This window comes from Loxodonta africana, chromosome 25, assembly GCF_030014295.1.
Source record: "Loxodonta africana isolate mLoxAfr1 chromosome 25, mLoxAfr1.hap2, whole genome shotgun sequence".
In the NCBI taxonomy this organism is placed as follows: domain Eukaryota; kingdom Metazoa; phylum Chordata; class Mammalia; order Proboscidea; family Elephantidae; genus Loxodonta; species Loxodonta africana.
Genome location: NC_087366.1, coordinates 2,514,162 through 2,526,612, shown reverse-complemented (window position 1 = coordinate 2,526,612; position 12,451 = coordinate 2,514,162). Strand labels below are relative to the sequence as shown.

At 39.4% G+C, this 12,451-nt stretch overlaps 1 pseudogene; it reads left to right on the top strand.

The window, feature by feature from the left end:
• Positions 1 to 612: 612 nt before the first annotated feature.
• Positions 613 to 5,790, top strand: LOC100655077 (complement factor H-related protein 2-like; annotated as a pseudogene).
• Positions 5,791 to 12,451: the final 6,661 nt, after the last annotated feature.

Below are 12,451 nucleotides of genomic sequence, written 5' to 3'. Positions count from 1 at the left end.
AGTGATAATCACTCAAAAATGTAGAAACATAGCTACATAAATATTTCTAGAGGACATTCATCAGAATTTAGTAATTATATCTTTGTTATTTTTTTCTGATTTTTTAATGACTATTTTACATTCAAATTCTCTTTACTGAAAATGGGAAATACAAAAGAAGTGAGAGATAAAGGAAGGAAATGGAGAACTATACATAGCAGCATATTTCTTAGACCAGCAAGATATTTCTCAAATCTGCAACGTCTAATAGATAGAATCACCTTTACCCTCACCTCCTCCTCTGAATTTACATTTTTGTGTGATTTAATCTTGGAGGTACTTAGAAAAGATACACACATTATGTGACTCCCAAACTGACCTCCTCAAACAGCTTTGTAGGTTTACAAATAGATTTTACCAGTCCCCAGATAACTAATACAAGTGGACAAATTCAGCTAAATATAATAATAGAATTATTAATGTCATTATTTAAATGAAGTGTTATTTTTCATTAATGTATGAATGACTTGCTTTCCCACCCCCTCCCCCAAGAAAGAACCTTGCAATTTTCCAGAAATAAAACATGGAAAAACATATGGTGAAAATCAACCTAAACAAACCTTCCCAGTTGCTATGGGAAAATATTTGTACTATACCTGTGATCATAGCTGTGTGTCTGCTTTGCAGTCTCTCTGGACTCGAATAACCTGCACAGAGGAAGGATGGTCACCAATACCAAAGTGTCGCAGTGAGTAAATGCTCTCACCACTGTCTGGAAGAACCATTCATGAGTGGAGTGAGATGTGCCAAAAAGGATCAGAGAGTCTTCACAATCCTAGGGGTGGGGACCAGATGAGCCAGAAAATATAATACATGTCAGTCGTCTTCTTTTCATAAGGAGAAAGAATATAAATATATATATGAATATATATACTTGCCAAATATTATACAAATGTTTTAGTTTTAAATCCTACTTTTGAATACAAAATTTTAACTGCTATTTTTAAATATTTAAACACTGATTTTACAGTGTGTGAACACAGCTTTTTTCAAGACATTTCATTTTTCTGTATATTTGATGTAAAATTTGATACTCTTGAATATTTGAGGTGCAATTTTGTGTTTTCCCTTTATCACATCTTTTGTTCCTTAAAATTATCTACGTGTTATTCTTTCATGAATGTAGAGAAAAGGCAGAAAGTGAAAAAGAGAGGATCCTGACAGAGAAAACAGAGGCGTCAGTCACACTTAGGAGATCAAATTCTTCGGCCTCCACCTCTGGAAAGCAATTCATGAGAATCAAATGAGAAATAAAAATAATAACTTCTTTAATATCTAAAAATCTTTTACAAGTAAAAACTGCTTTCTATTACAAGGCAATGATTGATGGAATTGCGTATTTATTTTTCTTTTTTAACATGCCTAAACAAATTTTTATGTAACTAATTTTTACACGATTTCTCTCTTAAGATTGTACAATGTAATACTTTCTAAATTCTGTATTAGTCATCTTTCGGGTCTTTAGGACAGTGCTTTTTTCCTTCGGTGGAAATGGGCATTCTTCATCGTCAGGACAAATAGACCTGAAGGTGACACTGTAAATTTTATGTGACACGGGCTACAAACTTGCAAATGATCAGAGCAGCATTACATGTACGGAAGATGACTGGTCCTCTCCTCCCAAATGCAGCTCTGCCGGCAAGTAAAATACTGTCCTCTAAGCGCCAGGTATGTTTTTGACGTTATAAAGAAATAACTGTATTAAATATAGGCATTATTGCTTTTCGTGTCACTGTAACCTTTTCAGTCTATGGTTCCAATTGTCTAAGTAGGTATACAAATCTTTGGCTAGTCACTAGAAAATCAATGTATCTACTGTCATAAATTAAATACAGATAACAACAGAAAACGCTAGGCAAGAGTATAGTGAAAATCCTTGAAAGGTACTGATGTTTCAGTAATTCGAATTTAATGTGTACAGTGAAATTATGGAAAATAAGACTACATTAAAGGTTAAATTAAAATTTTAAATAGATCCATAGTTAAAATATCGCATTTGTAGGATCATATGACTAATTACCATAGTTGTTTGTCATTTACCTAATTAAAAAATCCGCTGCCATTGAGTTCATTCAGACTCATAGAGATCCTCCAGGACAGACCAGAGCCGCCCCTTAGGGTTTCGAGGGGAGCAGCAGCTGGTGGATCCGAACCACTGATCTTTTGGTCAGCAGTCAAACGCTTAATCACCGCGCCACCAGGGCCCCTAAGAATCCTGAGAGTTTTGATTCGCGCCCCGCTCGCCGTCCTCCCCAGGAAGGCCCCCGCTGACAGGGCACACATCCCCAAAGGGCGCCTGGAGCCGGCCAGAAGAAACGACAAAACCAGACTCCTGAAAGGCCAGAATGATTCAGGGGCCGGGACCCGTCCACACCCAGCCCTAGAGGGGCGAGCAGGACGCGTGCACCAGACCAAGGAGGAGAGGCCGTTCCGGGAGGGCCTGTCGGCTACACGCCGCCCAGGGGCAGTGGCGGTGGGCGCGGAGGGGACTGGGGAATCTTCGGTAGCCCGGGAAGCTATACACGCTAGGGCGCGGCCCGGATGGGAAGTCGGATCGACGACGAGACGAGGACAGGCGGCGGAGGGGGCGGGGGGCACCGGAAAGGCGGTGGCGCGGTGGGGGCAGTGGCACCCCAACAGCCCACCCCGGTCGCGGAAGCCCACGGACCCTCCGGCAAGCCTCGCGCGCTCCACGGCCGCACACCGCTGACTAGACCGGCATGCGCGGGGCCCTGACCCGGTCCGAGGGACCATTGCCGGCGGACACCATAGGCCGGGGAGGCCGGGAGCGACACCCAACGTGGAGAGGCCGGTTTCGGCCCCGGACCGGGGGCCACGCGGGACCACGGTGGATCGACGGCGGCGACGGAGGTGGGGGCGCGCGGAAGGGAGGCGGGAGCGCGCCGACGCCCTGGGAAAGCCTCGGACCGAATCGGTCGCCGGGAAGACGCACCGTGGTCTCATCGCCAGAGCATCGAGTCCGGGGCGGCCCCATGACGCACGGAACGCCAGTTGGCCTCTGTAACCCGGAAAACCTCCCAGGGCCCGGCCCCAAGGGCGGGGGCCCCGCTGCGGAGGACCCCCGGTAAGTCCATCCATCTGGTCCGGATTGTCCGAAATTACCCACATTTGCCAATGCCATACTCAAAGACCCGGAAAAACAATCGTATAGGTCAGGAGAACAAGTAGAGCATGAATGTGAAAAAGATTTCCAGTTAGATGGGCCACATACTGTAAAGTGCATCAAGAGCAGATGGATAGGTAGTCCGACATGCAGAGGTACTTTAAGTTTTTAAAGTTTATTTATGAAAGTGTTTTAGGCAATAAAATATAGAATTATTTATCTGTCACTTTTAAAAAATGAGTATAGATTGAGAGATGATATTGCATAACTAACGGTTAGTCTTCTATCCCAATGGTTCTCAAAGAGTGGTCCCTGAACTAGCAGCGTCAGCGTTTTCTGGGTAATTGTTATACATATAAATTCATGGGTCCACCCCAGACCTACTGAATCAGAAATTCTGGGAGAGGCTGTTTTAACAAGCCTTACAGAAGATCATCAGGAGCCCTGATGGCACAGTGGGCTACTAAGCACATAGTGGGCAGTTGGAACCTTCCAGTCACTTTGCAGAAGAAAGATGTGGCAGTCTGCTTCCATAAAGACTACATACAGTCTTGGAAACCCTATGGGGCAGTTCTACTCCATCCTATAGAGAGTCCTTATGAGTTAGAATCCACTGGATGGCAATGTGTTTTGTTTTGCCTTTTTTTTATAGTACAGAAGATTATACACACACTTCCGTTTGGGAACCAGGGCTGTAACCTACTATTGCTTCATATGTACCTGAAACTGAAGAATTATACATTGTGCATTATTGTATCATTAAACATTTGCCGAATAAAATTAATAGAGTTGTTTTTATAAATGATAGATTTATTTTTCTATTATTTTATTCATCTCTTGTTTGAATACTTTCAATTAATCATTTTTCTCTTTCTTTAAATTTGTTATTCTTCAAAGCCAGCTCTTAGCTCTTGACTTATTCTGTAAGGAAGTGTATACAGATACTATGTTTCTGAGAGGCTAAAATTATGATTAATAAGCAGAATAATTGCAAATACAAATCTGATGTCACATAATCTCTTTTTCCTAATTTTTTTATGGTTTCTAAATTCCTCAGAAATTTTGCATATTATGCTTAATTGTATTTTGCCTCATTTTAATCTATGGATCTGGTATCTCAATAAATCATATTTATATATGTATATATATATTTTTTATATATTTAGATTCTGAAGGAAAATGTGGGTTCCCTCCACCTTTTGAAAATGGGGACATAACTTCATTCCCATTACCCATGTATGCCCAAGGATCAACAGTTGAGTATCAATGCCAGGCCTCCCATGAACTTCAGGGTGACAAACATAACGTGTAGAAATGGACAGTGGTCAGAACCACAAAAATGCTTAGGTAAGTACCTTGGTATTCTCCTGGACCTGGGAAAATCAGAGTAATGAGCATGATGTTTTGCTATTTAGAATATATTTTATGAATTTTTGAAGAACCATTGTGTTGAATACTTGACTACCCAATATTAGTAAAGCAAAACCTGTTGCTGTCGAGTCAGTTTTTACTCAGTGCAACTCCACGTGTTACAGAGTTTTCCAGTGTTAATATATGAGGATATGAAGTTTTGGAAATTCTTATTGGCACATGGGGTATGAATGTTTCTTTAGTGCAAATCTCTCAATATGATAATTTACGTTATGATTGTCTGATAATAGCATCTAGTTATCACTCAGTAAGTATAATATGTCATTTTTGCATCATTTACTAGGTTCAAGTTCCCTGGGTGGCACACACAATTTGCACTCATCTAAAGGTTGGGGTTTGAGCCCACCAAGCAGTGCTGTGAAAAAAGACCTGGCAATCTGCTTCTGTAAAAAATACAGCCAAGAAAACCTATGAGGCAATTCTATGCTATAACATATGGGGTTGGATTAATTTGACAAATTATAATTGACTTGACTGCAATAGGTTAGGTTATTTAGGTTTACCATTTTCACAGTATTTAAATATACATGGTGATATTTCACAGAGACAGTTTGGAAAGATTTAGAGAAAAATTCCTAAACCATTATCTAACATTCTACTTGAAACTCTGAAAGTCTGTGAAAATAATTCTTTGTGTACTAATAAGTTTTGTTTGTTTTTTCTTTCAGATGCATGTGTAATATCAGAAGACATGATGGAAAAACAATATGCAGTTAAGATGGAAATATGACAAAAAAAATTATTTGAAAACAGGTGATACTTTTGAATTTACTTGTAAACGGGGATATAAGGAAAAGATGCCAAGGTGACTTATCGAGCAACATGATGGGAAGGGAAGCTGAAGTATCCCAGCTGTGAAAAATCATACTTTAGTTAAAATGTGCTTATATAATCAACATACATACATATCCTCAATTTTGTATTATTAGTCTAGTTTTTGTCATTTTCTAAATGTTAATTCGTTTTTATTCATAAATTAGAATTTGCGTTAAATATTACATGAATGATGTAATTATAATTCAAGAGACCAATATCTGACACTAAAAAGCACCATATTAAAACTTGGCAAACCGTAAAGCTATGTGTCCTATTCCTAAAACATCCTTGGCAAGAAATAGAGGGACTCATTTCAGTGCCTACTCTGGTACATCACTTTCCTAAGTCTAAAAGTTTTGAACATAACGTCTGAGGCTTTCTGGGACACTCTGCTTCAGAGGAAATGGAAAAGACCTGGTGGTCTCCATCTTCAAAATAATGTTACATGACTGACACGTAAAAACCAAACTAAGTGAGGCCCATGTTAGTAACAAAATACAAGGAGTTATTAACCAGTTTTTAATGTTAGTCTACTTATCCATCTATAGATAAATATGCCAAAAAAGATCAAATGTATGGTTTTGTACATGTCTAGCACAGTTAAAAATTCAAACTAATTATAAGGAGAGATTAAAATTGAATTGTGTTTCTAGCAGTCATAACACTGACATAAAAAGTGATAAAAATCCAATATGCATAAACACACACACAAATACATGCACACGACACTGTAAACTGTAAATTAATGCCTGTAGAACAAAGATAGGCAGTAAATTTGATAACATACTCCAATGGACTATGTTTGGATTAAGGAGTCCTGATGGCACAAATGGCTGCTAACCCAAAGTTTGGTGGTTCGAACCCAGCCAGTGGCTCCATGGGAGAAAGGCCTGGCAATCTGCTTCTGTAAAGATTACAACCAAGAAAACCCTACCTGGTTCAACCTTGTCAACATGAGGTCACTATGAGGCAAAACCAACTCGATGGCACCCGTCAACAATATCATATTTGAGTTTAGAGAAAATAGGAGCAAGAATTAGCATTTAACTCCTTTATCCTTGCCTGTATTCTAAAATTTTAAATTTTTGACATATATTTGAATCATAAGAATATTTTAAAATAAAGACAGCTAAAAAGGCAATACAAAACAACTACAAAAAGACACACAACAAACACAGACAACCCAATTAAAAAATGGGCAAAGGATATGAATAGGCACTTCACTAAAGGAGACATTCAAGTAGCCAACAGGTAATGAAATGCTTCTGATCATTAGCCATTAGAGGAATGCAAATCAAAACTACAATGAGATTCCATCTCACTCCAACAAGGCTGGCATTAATACAAAAGACACAAAATAATAAATGTTGGAGAGTTTGTAGAGAGCCTGAAACACTTATACACTGGTTGGAACGTAAAATCGTACAACCACTTTGGATATCGATTTGGCACTTCCTTAAAAAGGTAGAAATAGAACTACCGTACAATCCAGCAATTCCACTCCTTGGAACATATCCTAGAGAAATAAGAGCCCTTACATGAACAGGCAAATCCACACCCATGTTCATTGCAGCATTATTTACAATAGCAAAAAGATAGAAGCAACCAAGGTGCCCATCAACAGATGAATGGATAAATAAATTATGGTATATTCACACAATGGAATACTACGCATCGATAAAGAACAATGATGAATCCGTGAAACATTTCATAATGTGGAGGAATCTGGAAGGCACTATGCTGAGTGAAATTAGTGAGTTGCAAAAGGACAAATATTGTATGAGACCACTATTATAAGAACTCAAAAAATAGTTCAGACAGAGAAGAAAATATTTTTTGATGGTTACGAGAGAAGCAAGGGAGGGAGGGAGTGGGGTTTCAGTGATTAGGTAGTAGACAAGAAGTATTTTAGGTGAAGGGAAAGACAACACACAATACAGGAGAGGTCAGCACAACTGGACTAAACCAAAAGCAAAGAAGTTTCCTAAATGAAGGCCTCGAGGGCCAGCATAGCAGGGGCGGGGGTTTGGGGACCGTGGTTTCAGGGGACATCTAAGTCAATTGGCATCATAAAATCTATTAAGAAAACATTCTGCATTCAACTTTGGAGAGTGGCATCTGGGGTCTCAAATGTTAGCAAGCGGCCATCTAAGATGCATCAGTTAGTCATAACCCACCTGGAGCAAAGGAGAATGAAGAACACCAAAGACACAAGGTAATTATGAGCTCAAGAGACAGAAAGGGCCACATAAACCAGAGACTACATCAGCCTAAGACCAGAAGAACTAGATGATGCCTGGCTACATCCAGTGACTGCCCTGACAGGGAACACAACAGGAGTCCCTGAGAGAGCAGGAGAGCAGTGGGATGCAGATCCGAAATTCTCGTAAAAAAACCAGACTTAATGGTCTGACTGAGACTAGAAGGTCATGGTCCCCAGATCTTCTTTTAGCCCAAGACAGGAACCATTCCTAAAGCCAACTCTTCAGACAGGAGATTGGACTGGACAATGGGATAGAAAATGATACTGGTGAAGAACGAACTTTCTGGATCAAGTAGACACATGAAACTATGTTGTCATCTCCTGTTTGGAGGGGAGATGAGAGGGCAGAGGGGGTCAGAAATTGGCCAAATGGACACAAAATTAGAGAGTGGAGGGAAGGAGTGTGTTGTCTCATTAGAGGGAGAGCAACTAGGAGTATATTGCAAGGTGTATATAAGTTTTTGTATGAGAGAATGACTTGGTTTGTAAACTTTCACTTAAAGCACGACAAAAAGAAAAAAAGGCAATAAATACATTTGATGGCTCTAAAGACTTTGTATCGTAGAGCCCAATCATATTTTCATGATTTTGTCTGTGTAGAAGAGTTTTGGTAAATATTAAACAATAAGATTCTGAAATGCAATTTTTTATGTTCGTACATGTTAAATAACTTTAAATAATAGCACTCTTGGCCAGAAACATTTTTAATTTCTGCAAAAGTACAAAACCCTTAAAGAGCAAACTCAATCTTACTGACAGAATTTAAAAGGGATCTGTAGGATCTACAGCACTAAGGGAGCTGGGTGAAGAACTCTCTCTGTCCTTTTTGTTGTGTATATCATGAAAACGGCACTGGGTTTTTTTGAGTTAACATGAAGGAGTCTGGGATTTCATTTGTTCAATTTCTCACAATCGATTACAGCCGTTTTTCTTTTTGAAGCTCAAATTATTCCAAATTTGGCTAGTGGGTGCCCCAAAGCTGGCTTCTGACCACATTTGACATATTTCCATTAGTCTTTGCACATTTCTCCTCTTGTAGCACAGCACAGTGTTCTCAGCTCACTGTATACTTCTTCTGCCCATCACCTGCTTTCAGGCATCTTTCCATTAGCTCCAATTCTTTTTATTAGAGGCCTGGTGGTGCAAAATTTAAGTCCTTGGTTGCTAACCGAAAGGATGGTGGTTTGAACCCACTACCTGCTTCCGTGGGAGAAAGAAGCAGCAGTCTGCTGCCATAAAGATTTATAGCCTTGGAAACCCTGTGGGGTAGTTCTACTCTGTCAAATAGGGTCACTATGAGTCAAGATTGACCTGATGGCACACAACAACAATTTAGACTCCATTAATTATGCACTAGTGTGCTCGTTGACAATGTTCAATCCTATTAAAATCTCATCACTTCCAGTACCTGGTCTTTGAAATATAATTGACATTTAAAATTCAGTAGTTTCTATTGGATTTTACAAGTGAAGTTTAATAATACAGTTTTTAACTAACTTTGTGATATGTTTTCTTTTTACTGTTTTTTTTTTTTTCCATTTTATAACATTTATAAAGATAACATCCCCGGAGCAATACTAACATTATTAGCTGAATTACTGAATGCAAGTTAAAATTTCTTTGCATTTCTTTTGTCTGAGGATGTTTGCCTCTAGGTTGTGTGTGAGTACTTTCTTCCAAAACAACTTGTGATAATTCTGATCTCTGCATGGCTCCATTACCATACTGATGAAGTTTTAAATTTATTTGCTCTAGTTTGTTTTAAATTTTAGGTTTTCCTTCTTCTTCCCTTTTTTTATATAACTTCATTTTTAAACTATGAAATATAGCTACAAATTTCAGGAAAAAAACTATATGAAAGGGTCTTTGGTGAGTAGTCTTATTTCCATCATACCTCCTTCCACCTGTTCCCCCACTGAATAAAGTATTATTTCCCACGTGCTAGATATATGCCATGTTTGTCTGCTTTAATTTGCATTTTGTTTATTAGGAATAAGGTTGAAAAATATCTAATTGTTTTTTTTTTTTTTCTGTGTCTCTTAATTTTCTCATTAAAGGCTTCATAGGGATCAGTATGTCCCTAAAGAGAACTTTGGTAGAACTTCCAGGAGCTGCCAAGGGGAACACTGACAGAAAAATCACAGTGCACTCAGGAAGTTCAAAGCTGTGCCGTTCCCAAATATTTATCAATCCAAGCCTGTGTTTCCAACTAACACAGATGACTTTTCCTATTCACCAAGTGTCCAGGGAAACAGTGTTAGAAGAAGGTGAACACAAGATCATTGTCCAGTGAAAACTGGAGAAAGAGTGTCTAGGTTTCCTAGGGGTGCCATAACAAAACACCACAAAGGAGGTGGCTTTAGAGAATAGAAACTCACTGTCTCACAGTTCTGGAGACTAGAAGTCCAGATTCAGGGCTTGGGCACTAGTATGCTCTCTCTGCAAACTCTAGTGGAAGATCCTTCCTTATCTTTTTTTGTTTTGCTTTATTTGTTTTAGTTGTGCTATCGACGAAGGTTTACAGAGCTAATTCATTTCTCTGTCAGAGTAGTAAGTGTGGTCGTTTTTTGTGAGTTAGAATTTTGTGCTAGTTTTCTGTTTTTTTTTTTCACTGTCCGGGACCCTCTGTTGTGATCCCTGTCAGAGAAGTCGGTGGTGGTAGCCAGGCACCATCTAGATCAGCAGGACTTAGTCTGGTGGAGGCTGTGGTAGTTGTGGTCCATTAGTCCTTTGGACTAATCTTTCCTTTGTGTCTTCGTTTTTCTTCATTCTCCCTTAGTCCAGATGGGGTGAGACCAGTGGAGTATCTGAGATGACCACTCACAAGCTTTTAAGACCCCAGACACTACTCACCAAAAATAGGATGTAGAATATTTTCTTTATAAACTATGTTATGCCAATTGAATTAGATGTCTCCTGAGACTATGGTCTGCAGCCCTCAGGCCAGTAATTTGGTCCCTCAGAGAGTTTTGATGTGTCTATGAAGCTTCCGTGAACTTGCCTACGTCAAGTTGTGCTGACTTCCTCAGTATTGTGTACTGTCTTACCCTTCACCAAGGTTACCACTCATTTATTCTCTAGTTGGTGTTTTTCCCTCCATACACTTCCCCTCCCTAGTAACCATCAAAGATTGCTTTTTTCTGTGCATATACCTTTTCATGAGTTTTTTATACTAGTGGCCTCATACAGTCCTTTTGTGATTGACTTATTTCACTCAGCCTAGTGCCTTCAGGAAACCCCGGTGGCATAGTGGTTAAGTGCTACGGCTGCTAACCACAGGGTCAGCAGTTTGAATCTGCCAGGCGCTCCTTGGAAACTCTATGGGAGTCTATAGGGTCACTGTGAGTCGGAATTGACTGGATGGCACTGGATTTGGTTTGTTTTTTTTTAATGCCATCCAGATTCATCCAAGTTGTGAGATGTTTCACAGATTCATCATTGTTCTTTACAGTGAGGAAGTATTTCATGATGTGAAAATTTTTTTTTTTTTTTTTTATGTGCCATAGTTTGTTTATCCATTCATCTGTTGATGGGCACTTAGGATGTTTCCATCTTTTTGCAATTGTGAGCAACGCTGCAATGAACATGGGTGTGCACATATCTATTTGTGTGACTGCTCTTATTTCTCTAGGATATATTCCTAGAAGTCTAATTGCTGGATCCTATAGGATTTCTATTTCTAGGTTTTAAGGAAGTGCCGTACCATTTTCCAAAATGGCTGTACCCTTTTGCATTCCCAGCCGCAGTGCATAAGAGTTCCGATCGCACCGCAGCCTCTCCAACATTTGTTATTGATTCGTGCCAGTGATGTCGCAGTATCTCATTGTACTTTTGATTTGCATTTCTCTAAACCCAAAAGGTTAGCAGTTCAAACCTACCAGGTGTTCCTTGGAAACTGTATGGGCAATCCTACTCTGTCCTATAGGGTCGCTATGAGTCAGAATAGACTCGACGGCAACGGGTTTGGAGTGGCTGGTGATCAGGAGCATTTCCTCATGTGTCTGCTAGCCTCTTGAATATCTTCTTTGGAGAAGTATCTGTTCATGTCCTTTGCCCCTTTTTCAATTGGATTATTTGTCTTTTTGTTGCAGAGGTGTTGGATTTTCCTATAGATTTTAAAGTTTAGATGTTTGTTGGATTTGTCATAGCCAAATTTTTTTTCTTAGTTTGTAGGTTCTCTTTTTACTCTTTTGTGAAGTCTTTTGACGGGCTTAAGTGTTTAATTTTTAGAAGGTCCCAGTTACCTAGTTTATCTTCTGGGATTTATGTATTGTTAGTTATGGCTTGTATCCTATTTATGCTGTGCATTAGGGCCTCTAGCGTTGGCCCTATTTTTTCTTCTATGATCCTTGCAGTTTTTGGTTTTATATTTAGGCCTTTGACCCATTTTGGATTAGTTTTTGTGTATGGTGTGAGGTATGGTCCTGTTTCATTTTTTTGCAGATGATTATCTTTTTTTGCCAGCACCATTTGTTAAAAACACTGTCTTTTCCCCCATTTAACAGACTCCAAGATTTTGTCAAAGATCAGGTGTCTGTAAGTGGATGATTTTACACCTGGACTCTCAATTCTGTTCCATTGCCCCACTACCAGGCTATTTGGACTAAAGTAGCTGCACAGTAGTTTCTGAGGTCAGGTAGTGTGAGTCCTCCTACTTTATTCTTCTTTTTCAATGTTGTTGTCATTAGGTGCCAATGAGTGGATTCTGACTCATAGTGACATTGTAGGACAATAGGGTTTCCAAGGAGCAGCTGATGGATTTGAACTGCCAGCATTTT